Source organism: Mesoplodon mirus (assembly GCF_964341445.2).
Source record: "Mesoplodon mirus genome assembly, chromosome: 3".
NCBI classification, from domain to species: domain Eukaryota; kingdom Metazoa; phylum Chordata; class Mammalia; order Artiodactyla; family Ziphiidae; genus Mesoplodon; species Mesoplodon mirus.
This window is the reverse complement of record NC_138978.1, coordinates 116,676,291-116,688,460: the sequence shown is the minus strand read 5'-3', so window position 1 is coordinate 116,688,460 and position 12,170 is coordinate 116,676,291. Positions and strand designations below refer to the sequence as shown.

The following is a 12,170-nucleotide window of genomic DNA, read 5'->3' as shown; positions in this document are numbered from 1 at the left end:
GTGTGGCACAACTACTGAGCCTGCGCTCTAGAGCCTGTGAACCACAACTACTGAGCCCGTGTGCCACAACTACTGCACCCCTCATGCCTAAAGCCTGTGCTCCACAGCAAAGAGAAGCCACCGTAATGAGAAGCCCACGCACCACAATGAAGAGTAGCTGGGGATGTTGTGGAAGTACAGTAGGGATTAAGAGCACACACTCTGGAGTCAGACTGTCTTAACTTTGAATCTGGTTCCTTTACTTATTGACTGGGTGACCTTAGACAAGTTAATTAACTTTTCTTCAGCTCCCTGTTGCTTTTAGCATTCAGCCAGTGGCATGTAAACAGGATCTCTAAAGTGAATGAGTATGATCCATATCTAGATTTAGCTGTGAGGCCACTGAGAAACAAAGTGTTTTAGGGGTAGAAATCTACTTTTGCATTGTTTTAGTTTTGCTGCCCCCGTAATGAGGAGGTATTGGTCACAGTCTTATCTTGCAGAAGTTTAAGTAAGGAAGAACATTTACATGGGTGGGCATTATCTGTACTGTGAAAAGTCCTGCATTTCATAGCCTTCAGCCTTTTGTAGGTTATTGGTGTGATTATCTACTTCTGAGAGTCAATTTCTCTCTAGAATCTAATCAATACTGACATAGCCGCAACTAGAGAAAGGGCGCGCACAGCAACAAAGACCCAACACAGCCCAAAAAATAATTAATTAATTAATTATTTAAAAAGTACATGTTATATGATTCCATTTATAGGGAACTATTAAAGACAAATTTTAAAATACAAAACATAGAAAGTAGACCAGTGGTTGTCTAGGGCAGGGAACAGAACTTATGAACTTATGAATTAGCTGGAAAGAGGAATCCAATGGAACAGTCCAGGGTGATGGACTTATTCTACATTGATATATATTTACATCAAAACTCATAAAATAGTATACTTAAAATGGTGTATTTCAATATGTAAATTATACCACAGTAAAGTTAATTTTGTTTAAAATCTCCACACGGCTTTTTGTGAAACTTGATACACTAATTCTAAAATTTATATAGAAGATCAAAGAATCAAAAATAGCCAGGATAATTTATAAGATAAATAAGGAGGAGGAATGTCATCTTAACAGATATCAAACTGTATTACAAGGTTATATTATCTAAGACAATGTGGAATTGTTTTAAAAACAGACATATAAAGCAATGGAGGGACTTCCCTGGTGGTCCAGTGGGTAAGACTCTGCGCTCCCAATGCAGGGGGCCTGTGTTCAATCCCTGTTTGGGGAACTAGATCCCATATGCATGCCGCAACTAAGAGTCTGCATGCCGTAACTCAGAAATCCGCATGCCAGCAACTAAGAAGTCTATATGCCACAACTAAAGATCCGCATGCTGCAATGAAGATCCCGCATGCCGCAACTAAGACCCAGCACAGCCAAAATAAATGAATAATTTTTTTTTAAAAAAAAAGCAATGGAACATCCAGAACAGACCCAATTAAGTTATAAATGTCCATAAATCAAAAGACATTCTCAAAAAGTAAAAAAGGCAAGCCATCGATGAGGATAAAACTTCTGCAAGGCCTATAAACAACAAGTAATTAATAGCTAGACTGTACACAGAACTTATAAATATCAAATTAGCGAAAAACAGCAAAACTTACAAAAAGAAAGTTTACCAAAATAGAAATTCGAACAGCCAAGTGACATTTTAAAAACAATGCTTAGGGAAACATAAAATTAAAATACAATGAAATACCGTTTCATACAGATCAGGTTAGAAAGAACTAAATTCTGGTGATATCTAGCATTGGGGAGGACTGGAGCAATGAAGGTCTACATTGGTAACCATTTAGGAAGCAATCTGGCAATGACACAGGAGTCAGAAAATGTTGCAAATAACTTAAAAGTTCAACAGAAGAATGGATAAATAAATTGTGACATATCCATATACTAGAATGCTATACAACAGTTAAAATTAATGAGATATACCTGGAGGGGAGGGGAGGGGAGTACAGAATACAACACCAAAAAATATTCCACATTGGCATGTAGATTGTTTTGAGTTGAAGGCAATCAAGGCCTAGCAGACTTAGGAAGAATTTTGTTTCAGAGGTTTGTTTGTTTTTGCCTCTCCCTTAACTGTCTAAAAGCGGTTAGGTAGGGGGCCTATACCAGGACCAGAGCTATTAGCAGAGATAACTTTTTGTATCAGAAAGACTCACCTACATGGCCTGGAAAACATTTGTTTACCAAACATTTGCTCTTCTCAACTTCCTGTGATTTTTCTTCCTCCCTTTGAGGACCCCTACCCCCTTCTCCTTTGCTCAGAATGGTATATAAGCCTCAATTGCCTGACTGCCTTTGAGTCTCATATTTTTATGGTACTCCCATATGTATGAAACTAAATTTGTTTTTCTCAAGTTAATCTGTCTTATATCAATTCAACTATTAGGCTAGCCAAAGAACCTAGAAGGAAAGAAGAGAAAAGTTTTCTGCCCCTAAGTATACTCAGATCTTCCTCAACTTATCATGGGAGTTATATCCCAATAAAACCACTGGAAGGTTAAAATATCTTAAATTGAAAATGCATTTAATATACCTAACCTACCAAACATCATAGCTTAGTCTAGCCTACTTTAAATACACTCAGAACACTTATATTAGCCTTTAGTTGGGCAAAATCATTTAAAACAAAGCCTATTTTATAACAAACTGTAGTACATCTCATGTAATTTATTGAATACTGTACTGAAAGTGAAAAACAGAATGTTTGTAAGTGCATCAGTTGTTTACCCTCGTGATCGCACAGCTGACGGGGAGCTGTGGCTCACTGCCACTGGCCAGCATCAAGAGAGAGAACTGTATCACATGTCACTAGCCTAGGAAAAGATCTAAATTCGAAATTCAAAGTACAGTTTCCACTGAATGCTTATCATTTTCAAACCATCACAAAGTTGAAAAAGTGTAAGCCAAACCACTGTAAGTCAGGGACTGTCGATGTATCTCAATATGGAGAAGTCCCCAAAATATAAAGTGAAAAAATTGTAAAACATGTATATATTGTGTGTTACCCTTTATAAAGTGTTACAATATACATCATAATACCATATATTATTTGTAGTTAACACATACTTGGTAAATATAAAAATCTTTATGGGAATGTTAAACACCAGATTCAGGATAGCGGTTACCTCTGGAGAGAGGGGAGAAAATGGGACTGAAAGAATAAATGAGGCCAAAAGTTTTCTTAAGCAAGTTGATGTTTATTATATTATTCCCTACACTTATTCGTAAACCATAATTATTTCACAAAAGGAGGACACAGAGATCAATGTGAGCATGCCATCAAGGACCACTCAAGGGAGAAAGTGTTCTGACAAGTTACTCCACTGACATACATGGTCCAGCGTGTCCCAGGAGTGGAAATAAACCTATCAGCAGATCAATGCCTGATGAGATTCATCAATTGAATCACACAACCAACTGTCTGGTTCAGACTTGAAACTTACCAGAGAACCTTCTGAAATGTTGGCTTCCTATAATTTTCCCAAAAGGCCAAAGCATTCACTAGCCAGATTAATAAAGACACCTAGTATTTCTGACAGCACATTTCTGAGTGGAAATTAATAAGCTGGCATTCTAGTTTTCATGCTTCATACCCTGGTTAGTTTAGTTACAAAGAAACAGCTTTCCTGAGTCTAATCACCTCTGAGACACTGGTATCAGTGTACATCTGAGTCTACAAGGATGAGGACCAAACTCTAACCCTTTTACCAGGCAATATCTCAACCTTACTTTTTGCCTCTTCCAAATTTCAGGGTTCAGGAGAAAGAAAATTAAGATAAAGCAAAAAAAAATTCAAATAAATGCCTCGTTGTACAGCTAAGCCAAGTTTTTCATAGTATTCCTCTTCTCCTTGTTATGACTCCAAAATCTAAGAACCATAGTGTTTCACCTAAGAGAAAGGGGTAGACTAACTGTTTGGGGCAGGATCTTAATAACTTATCCAGGGTCTGGATCCCAATTCAGAAAATAAAGATAGTCAATTTTTTTTCTGTGCACTCAATATGCAATTAATCTCTGGGAGACAGATTCATACTAAGCAAAGTCTTAACAGTCCAATTTTTAACAAAAGATAGATATGCATTGAGAACAGGAACCAGTTGTCTATCATGGGAACTTCCTTCCCACTGGATAGATTCATTTAAGAAATATCGGAGGTTCTTTGATGAGCTTTAGAGCAAAGGAGTTTGATTCTCAAAGTGTTGCCCTATCATGATTTAACAATTTGTCTTAAAAGGGAAAAAGAGTATGGGGCTTCCCTGGTGGTGCAGTAGTTGAGAGTCCGCCTGCTGATGCAGGGGACACGGGTTCGTGCCCCGGTCCGGGAGGATCCCACATGCCGCGGAGCGGCTGGGCCCGTGAGCCATGGCTGCTGAGCCTGCACGTCCGGAGCCTGTGCTCTGCAACGGGAGTGGCCACAACAGTGAGAGGCCCGCGTACCGCAAAAAAAAAAAAAAAAAAAAAGTAAAGAGTATGAAACTAACATTTTTATTGAGTTCTCTATGAACTGGGAATACTAAATTATGTGCTGTACATATATTATTTAATAATATTATTTATTGCTTAATTTCACTCTCATAGCAACTCTGCAACTAGAGGAGCTACACTCATTTTATTGAAGAGGAAACTGAGAATCTGAAAGGTCAAGTGACTTGTTTATGTTAGTAGAGACAGGATTTAGACCCAAACCAGTCTGACTCAAAAACACATGTGAAGTTACCATATGTCTTCCACTTTAGTAATATTTCTCTTTAAACAACTACAGTCAAACTTCTAGGACCAGAGCAGCCCTCTCGTCTGGATACTGCTGGAGACACACCAACTGGTACTCATCCTCTGACTCTCCTTTTCCTACCCTCCATGCAAAGATAATGTCCTTGAGGGACACTTGAGAAACACCCTTGCTCATTAGCAACATACATAAGAACAATTTTAAGGGAGGACCCCTGTGGCAGATAACTCATCTCCTCACATTTTATTTATCTGATCACATTTAATGCTTCTCATTAGGTTCAATTCCAGAGGGTGGCATTTCTGACCTAGTCCTCCCTAGTGCATGCCTTATTTGAGGTTCACTAGGGACTAATTATAAACAACCTCCCACAGTCTAGCACTCTTTAAAAACAAAGATCCTACATCAATTCCCCCATCAGCCAGAATTCCCTGTCTCTGCCCTGCCCCCATCACCCACTCCTGTGCCCTCTGACTCCCTCACTCTGTACTCCCTACCCCATATATGAAAGATCCCTGAGCAGCCCTCCCGGCTCCTGCTTGGTCCTTATCTACAAGTTCTAGTCAGAGCATTCCAGATGTTGAAGATATTATATCATCAGGTAATCTGAGACACAGCTATGACAAATTTGCCATGCAGTACTCCCAGACTGCACAGGCAGAGAACGAAACTCCATGTGCAAAGACATCAAAGAGGTAATATGTTCAGGGACCAAAGAGTAGACGTCTTTGGCTGAAGCATGTAGGCAAAGAGTATCAGGAACTGTGCCTGGAAAAGCTAGGTGGGAAAGGCTTAAGTGGACTGTGAGGTACACAGAGAAGAAAAGTCAGGGAAGAACACTGATAAAGATAAATCAAAGTAGAAGGAGAAGCAGGGGAAACTGCTGTTCCAGAAGCCAACAAAGAGAACTCCGGTAACAGGTATGAATATAAAATGTATTTTTAAAAGTTACAATAAATAAAACCAGAGAGAACTGGCAGAAGAGTAAACAAATAGATCGATATATCTGAATAAACAGTCCAGAAATATATATACATATATATATGTATTTTTTTAAAGGACACATGGAGTGTCTGCTACATACTCAACATATGTAAAGCACTTGGAGAAGTGCCTGATCCACAGACATCCTCCAGTACATGTTGGCGGCTGCCCTTATCGTTATTTGTTGCTGCTGCTGCTGCTGTTGCTGGTATCAGTATTACAAATCAGTATGGAAAGGACAGATTCTTTCAAGAAGTTTGGTAGCAAAGAGAAGTAGGAGAGTAAGCAAGGAAGACAAAAGAAGCCTTTACAAAAAACGAAGTAAAGTATGGGTTGAAAACCTAGGAGGCACCCAATAAAATTTACTAAATGAGTGAATAATATTTGTAAGCTAAGGAGAAGGAGACTGAAAAGAAAGAGATGGTCGATACCAAAAAGGGGGTTCACTGCTGGCTCGAGGATCTGGAAGAAATGACAGAAATGGAAGCAAGAGCACATGTAGCAAAATCAGCCCTAGAAAGGAATAGGATTCATTATACACTTGAGGGTAAAAGGAGGTAAAAATGAGTGAAGATATTATTATCTCAGTGTTACTAAAAGAGGTTCCTAGGATGAGAATTATCACCTGAGGCACTTATTCAGAAAGCTAATTCTTGGACTTCCCCCCCGCCCCAGACCCACTGAGTCAGAATTTCTAGGAGATGGGATAGAGCAACCTGCATTTAAAGGATCTGTTGGATTCCTTTGAGAAGAATGGAAGTTAGGAGAATTCACATCTGTTGCCCCCTATGGAGAAAGCAAAATTGACCCCTTGCCCATCACTATTATGACTAAGTACATCAGATCCAACTGTTGCAGAGGGAAAAAAATCTTTATGCCCTGAGATAACCTGAAAATATGGAAGAAGATTCTACCTAAAATTAGTGTCCCCAAGTCAATGAAGCCTTGAGCTCTTTCCTGTAAACTGCTGACTCCCTCATGAAAAATGTTTCTCCCTGACTTTCGTAATACTGACGTCTACAAGTATGATAATCAATCACATGGGGAAATCACTGATTTTTACCCACAAGAAAGGACCAACTGTAACTTTGGTAAACTCATGATTTTTTTTCCTTTAAATGTCTCTATGTCATTTATTCAAAGAAACATTCTTAAAAAAAAAAAAAAGAAAGAAACATTCTTCTCAAGACAGGACTCCTAATGCTTTTTTAGACACTCTACCATCTTAACAAGAAGGAAGTGAAGTGATCTGCTAAAAGGAATATAGGGAGGGAGGGAGGCTTGAAAAGGAGTGGGAAAGGTGTGAAGTACCTGTTGAGGGGTCTGGGAAGGGCATCAACTAGGAATGAGGAAAGACTGTCAGGTAGGATTCAGAGACTAGATAAGGTGGAAAAATCACAAAGGTGTAGAGAGAAGCGAATGCACCACAGTACGTGATATCGCCAACACCCAACAGCCTGGCAGAAGAAGAAAAGAAAATGGCAGATATGAAATCGGCAGGGCAGGTGTGAGGACAAATGAAGGGACCAAGGCACTGAACGATCCCTAGTGAGGGTTACAAGTATGGGAGAAAGAGACATCTTACAGTATCTCTCCTGGGCCCAAACTGTGTGTGTGAAGGGAGGGATAATCTTACAGTCAAATTTCCCCCTAATGTAGTAAAGATGGGCCTTCCTAGCAGCAGCAGCTTTTCAGGTAAAGGTAAATGACAATATGGAATATACTAGGACCTATGTATCAATGCCAGGTCACTTATCCCTTTTTAACCTCACAACTCTTTGGAGCAGAGATCCTTAAGCTTTTCAGTGTGCAAACTGGGGTTCTTAGAAGTTAACCATGAGTCCAAGGACACACAGATCAGTCATGATGTAGGTCAGAAGTGACCAACCACAAAACTCGTTCTCAATCCACTAGCCCACACTAACTTCAGCAGGCTCCACTCCACAGAGTAAAGGGAAACAGCATCATAGAAAACCAGATGTCTGATAGAATATGGGGTTGCAGGGAGTTTTTCAAGGAAGAATTAAAGATATAGGGATCTTTCTTGGCAACAGAACTAAAGAAAACGAGAGAAGCAAAATGTAGGAGAATTACCAGAGGGAGGAAAGCAAGTAACAGGCAGTAAGTAGCTGTAGATTGTATATCAGATTGCTGGTTGAAGGCGTATGTATTTGGAGGATGTGAGGGGGAGGACACAGGGAGGAGAAGGAAGGGAGAGGAAGAAAACAAGCTCAGCCCATCATGATCATTATCTGTGACATCTCTCAGTGGAAGTGGAGGCCCTGTCTAGATGAGGAGTCATTGAGCCTAGCAGGAGGAGCTGATCTCATTGCACCCTTAATCCAGTCCTTTTCTTCTGCCCACTTTGGGAGCAATCTGGGTGACCAGATTTGTGCCTCTTTGAGATGCTTACCCACTGCTGACAAACTCACAATGCATTATAACATGACTGAGGCCCACACTTTTAAAAGTGTGATTATGGAATCCAGGACAGATATGAAAGAAGGCAAGACGGAGACTGGCAGGCTGAACAAATAGAGACAGAATAAAGAACAGGTTTATTTAAAATGCACACCCAACCAACCAGCAGTTCCACTCCTAGTCTTGTATCTTAAAAGAAGGTGTACATATATGATAATAATAATATCTAACATTTATATAAAACTTAGTATAAGTCAAACTTATTATATGTTACTATACTATATGCAACGCTCTCAATTACCCCATGAGAGAGATAATTCCATATTCCCATTTTACTGATGAGGACAGTGAGGCACAGCAATTGTATAATTGGCTATGGTCACCATAGCTAGCATTTGAACCCAAGTGGTGTGGCTCTAAAGTTTTTCTTCTTAACACAAGGCACCAACTATGACTATGAAATCTGTCCACCGTCCAGAGATGCCCACAAGTCCAAGAAATCCAATGCATGTCCACATAAAAACCCACATATCTTTAGCACAAAGCTACAACCATGTGAGTACTTTTTCCTTTTCCCCAGGGACACTCCATTTGCCAAGCTATGTGTCCAGAGGACTAGGCCCATGCAAAGAGGAAGCCTTTCTAACTCACACAAAGGTGCCAGAGTCTAGCTGTGGTCCTACCTACCTGCCACAGCACTACACTATTTTGCGTGGGAAGATATTTATGAGGCTGTTTGATGCAGCACTGCTTGTAGCGATGAATGTGGAAATGGATAAATAAACTGCACAATATACTCATACTGGAATGCTACGGAACACTTAAAAAGGAATGAACTACTTGTTATATAGATATTGATTGTTTAAATATAACATTGAGTGAATCAAGCTGTAAATTATATACAGTATACTATGTAAATTTTAAAACCCAAAAAGATTACATTTTATAAACACACACACACATACACAGATTTACCAACTTTGTGTTGGTGATTGCTTCTGAGAAGGGGAGGAGATCATAACTTGGGGAAGAGCATAGGAGACTTAAATGTACCTATAATGTTTTATTCCTTTTAATAAGCCTTGAAGCAAACATGACAAAATATGTCACTATCAATTCTGGGTGACAGGCATGCAATTACTCAAAATAAAAATAAAGATTATTTTTTAAGAATGGGCTTAGTAGGAACCTAAGGAATAGAAGAGTAAGAAGGCTATGCTGGGCTTCCCTGGTGGCGCAGTGGTTGAGAGTCCGCCTGCTGATGCAGGGGACACGGGTTCGTGCCCCGGTTCAGGAAGATTCCACATGCCGCGGAGCGGGTGGGCCCGTGAGCCATGGCCGCTGAGCCTGCGCGTCCGGAGCCTGTGCTCCGCAACCGGAGAGGCCACAACAGTGAGGGGCCCGAGTAAAGCAAAAAAAAAAAAAAAGGCTATGCTGTGTGATCAATAAGTAAAACTCTGGGAGTCCTGGCTTCCCAAGAGGTGTAGTAGTTATGGGTGAATGCAAGGTTCAGGGTGTGGCCATTTGAATGGGTGGCTGATGTGGAATGGAAAGGAGCCAAAGTCCTTATTGAATACGGTTATAGGGCAAGATTAGTCAAGGGAAAAATGAGGTTGGAAAGAGGGTGGAGTACGTATGCATCAACTGAGGAGTAGTCGTTGAAAGAAGCCACGGTGGTGAGCAAAGGCAAGCTCAGCCCATCTCCAGCCCACAACACAATGAGGGAGAATGAACACCCTGCACTGGAACTGCTGGAAAGTCATGTCACTCAGGAAAAGTCTGGTTTCAGTTCAGGTGAGGAGGTAGTTACCTCAAAAATTCTACCGACTCTACCTTTCTAATTCATTGATCCAAAACTATGGGTTCAGTCAGAGAGGAGTGGTTGATGTTACCAACAAAAAAGACTTCGGGACATCTTATACTGGGAAATCAAGCTGCCAACTGCATCAGGAAGCACAGAATGTTGAAGGAGATTATCACAAAGCAAAGGCCAAACGGGCAGTAAAATACTCAGTCCTGGGAAATCAAGTAGGCACTGAATGAGTGAAATGACCTGAGGGAGCAGATAGAGATATTTCAGAATATTGTCAATGAAGAGATGACTCTGGCTCAGGAAGTGGTTTTGGCTCTGGAAACTGCTCTGGGAAAGTGTCAAGGGATGAATGGAGAGAGGGGCCCACATATGAAGAGATGTGAGGTTGAGAGTCCAAATGGACCCATACAGACGAGGTAAAACCATATCCTAAGAATTAAATCTTTTCAAGATAGAATAGAAAAGTGACTAGGTCAGAATGGTGAAGAGGAAGACAGGCAAGTATCCAGGAAGGGAACAGGAATAATTGGATGGAACTTGCCGATGTCCCCTGATGCCACTTTTGGGCTAGGAGAAAGTCAGTCCCCTCATGCATGCCAAAGCATGCCAAACCATGTTTGTCCTCCCCAGCACTGAAGGGCTTCACCTTGGAGACACTAATGGAGGCCCGTGTCCCCTCAGCTCTAGGACGCCCACTCTTAGAGAGAGGGGACTGTTCATTGTCACTGGAAATGTTCATTTAAAGAGACTCCTTTATTTCTGGGCAGAGTATAATGTGCTAAAAAAGAACTGCTTACCTTGATCAAGACCTTATTCACAAAATACACCGATGCCTTTCTGTTAAAAAAGAAAAAAATTCATCACACTCACTCTGGGGCAGAGGAAGAGCACAGACCCACATGCTGCATCCTCCTCTTTATTTTTCTCCAACTCTCCTCCATCCCTGTTTAGGCAGTCTTTTTTCTATTCTGCATAGAGGTAGAGTAGGGGAAAAAAATAAAGATTCCTTGAAATAGCATGTCTTTCAAATTTAAATGTCTCACACCTGCACCTTGCCTTTTGCATTTAGAAGAGAGGAATGCTGATGTCTTCTTCCTCAGGTCCTTCAGTTTGGGCTGAGGGGCCCTCAGAGTACACCTTGTGAAGCTCACAGGGGGCTGGGAAAGACCTCATTATTACTACACATAGATGGCCATGGATGTTTCTGTACCTATAAAATGTTTCACTTCCAAGTATTTCAAAAGGCAGCACAATAAAACCACTCGATAGTGTAAAATAACCGGTTATCAAATCCATCTTTGCTGTTTGTAGAGGGAAGTAGTAAGAGAATTAAATGCCTGATATGGTGGGGAACTAGGACCCAGTGGTGACAAGTAACTTTTTATGGTTCACCAGTTTGGTGAAAGCCCCAAACGCTCCTGGGCCACCTTGACAACAGCACCACTCTTGTCCAGCTATACTCACTGAGCTGGAGAGCGTCCTTTGAGGAAGGAGAGGATGGGGAAGTAGAGCAGGACTGCGATGAGACCTAACACTCAGTCTTCAGACTTGGCTGCCTTCTCCTCCTACAAAGCAAACCCAGGGCAGAAGCACAGATCTTCCCGTCTCTGTGCAGCCCTGCGTATACAGAGCTAGGCAGTAACACGTCCTTCACTGTGTCAGGGAATTATGTGTACATTCCACCTGAAATAATCCCGTCTGCGCCTGGGGCCTCCCTCTGTGGCCACTGTCATCTCCTGCAGGAGCTCACCCCTCACTCAACAAATTCCAACATCCCTTCCTACCACACCCTTGGCCACATCGTGATGAAGCCAGGCTGCCTGTCTCTGAGCAGCAGCCCCCAAATGGCAAGAGAACAGAGGTTGTCTCAATGGCCCATTAAATACCCAGAACTAGTAATTATAGTCAAGCCTTGTTGAGCATTAATCCACTGCTCTGAGAACTCAATCACTATAACTGTGTGAGGGAAGTATTATCTTCACCCATATTTCACACACAAGAAAACTATACCATGGAGAGGTTAAGCAGTTTTCCCAAAGACATACAGCTAGTAAGTGGCCCAACAAGGATTTCAGCCCAGGCAATCTGATTCCAGAGCCCATACTCTTACTCACTGTGTGATTCTGCCCTTTGGAAGAATTCAGAACAGCTAATATGATTGTTACGTTGAGA

General features: G+C 41.1%; 1 protein-coding gene and 1 long non-coding RNA gene across 3 annotated transcripts in view; both read right to left on the bottom strand.

Moving 5' to 3' along the window:
- The window catches only part of LCE5A (late cornified envelope 5A), a 190,260-nt gene that overhangs the window by 144,778 nt on the left and 33,312 nt on the right, over positions 1 to 12,170 (bottom strand).
- The window catches only part of LOC309801204, a 90,927-nt gene that overhangs the window by 74,336 nt on the left and 4,421 nt on the right, over positions 1 to 12,170 (bottom strand). The gene's annotated exons all lie outside the window — the stretch shown is intronic.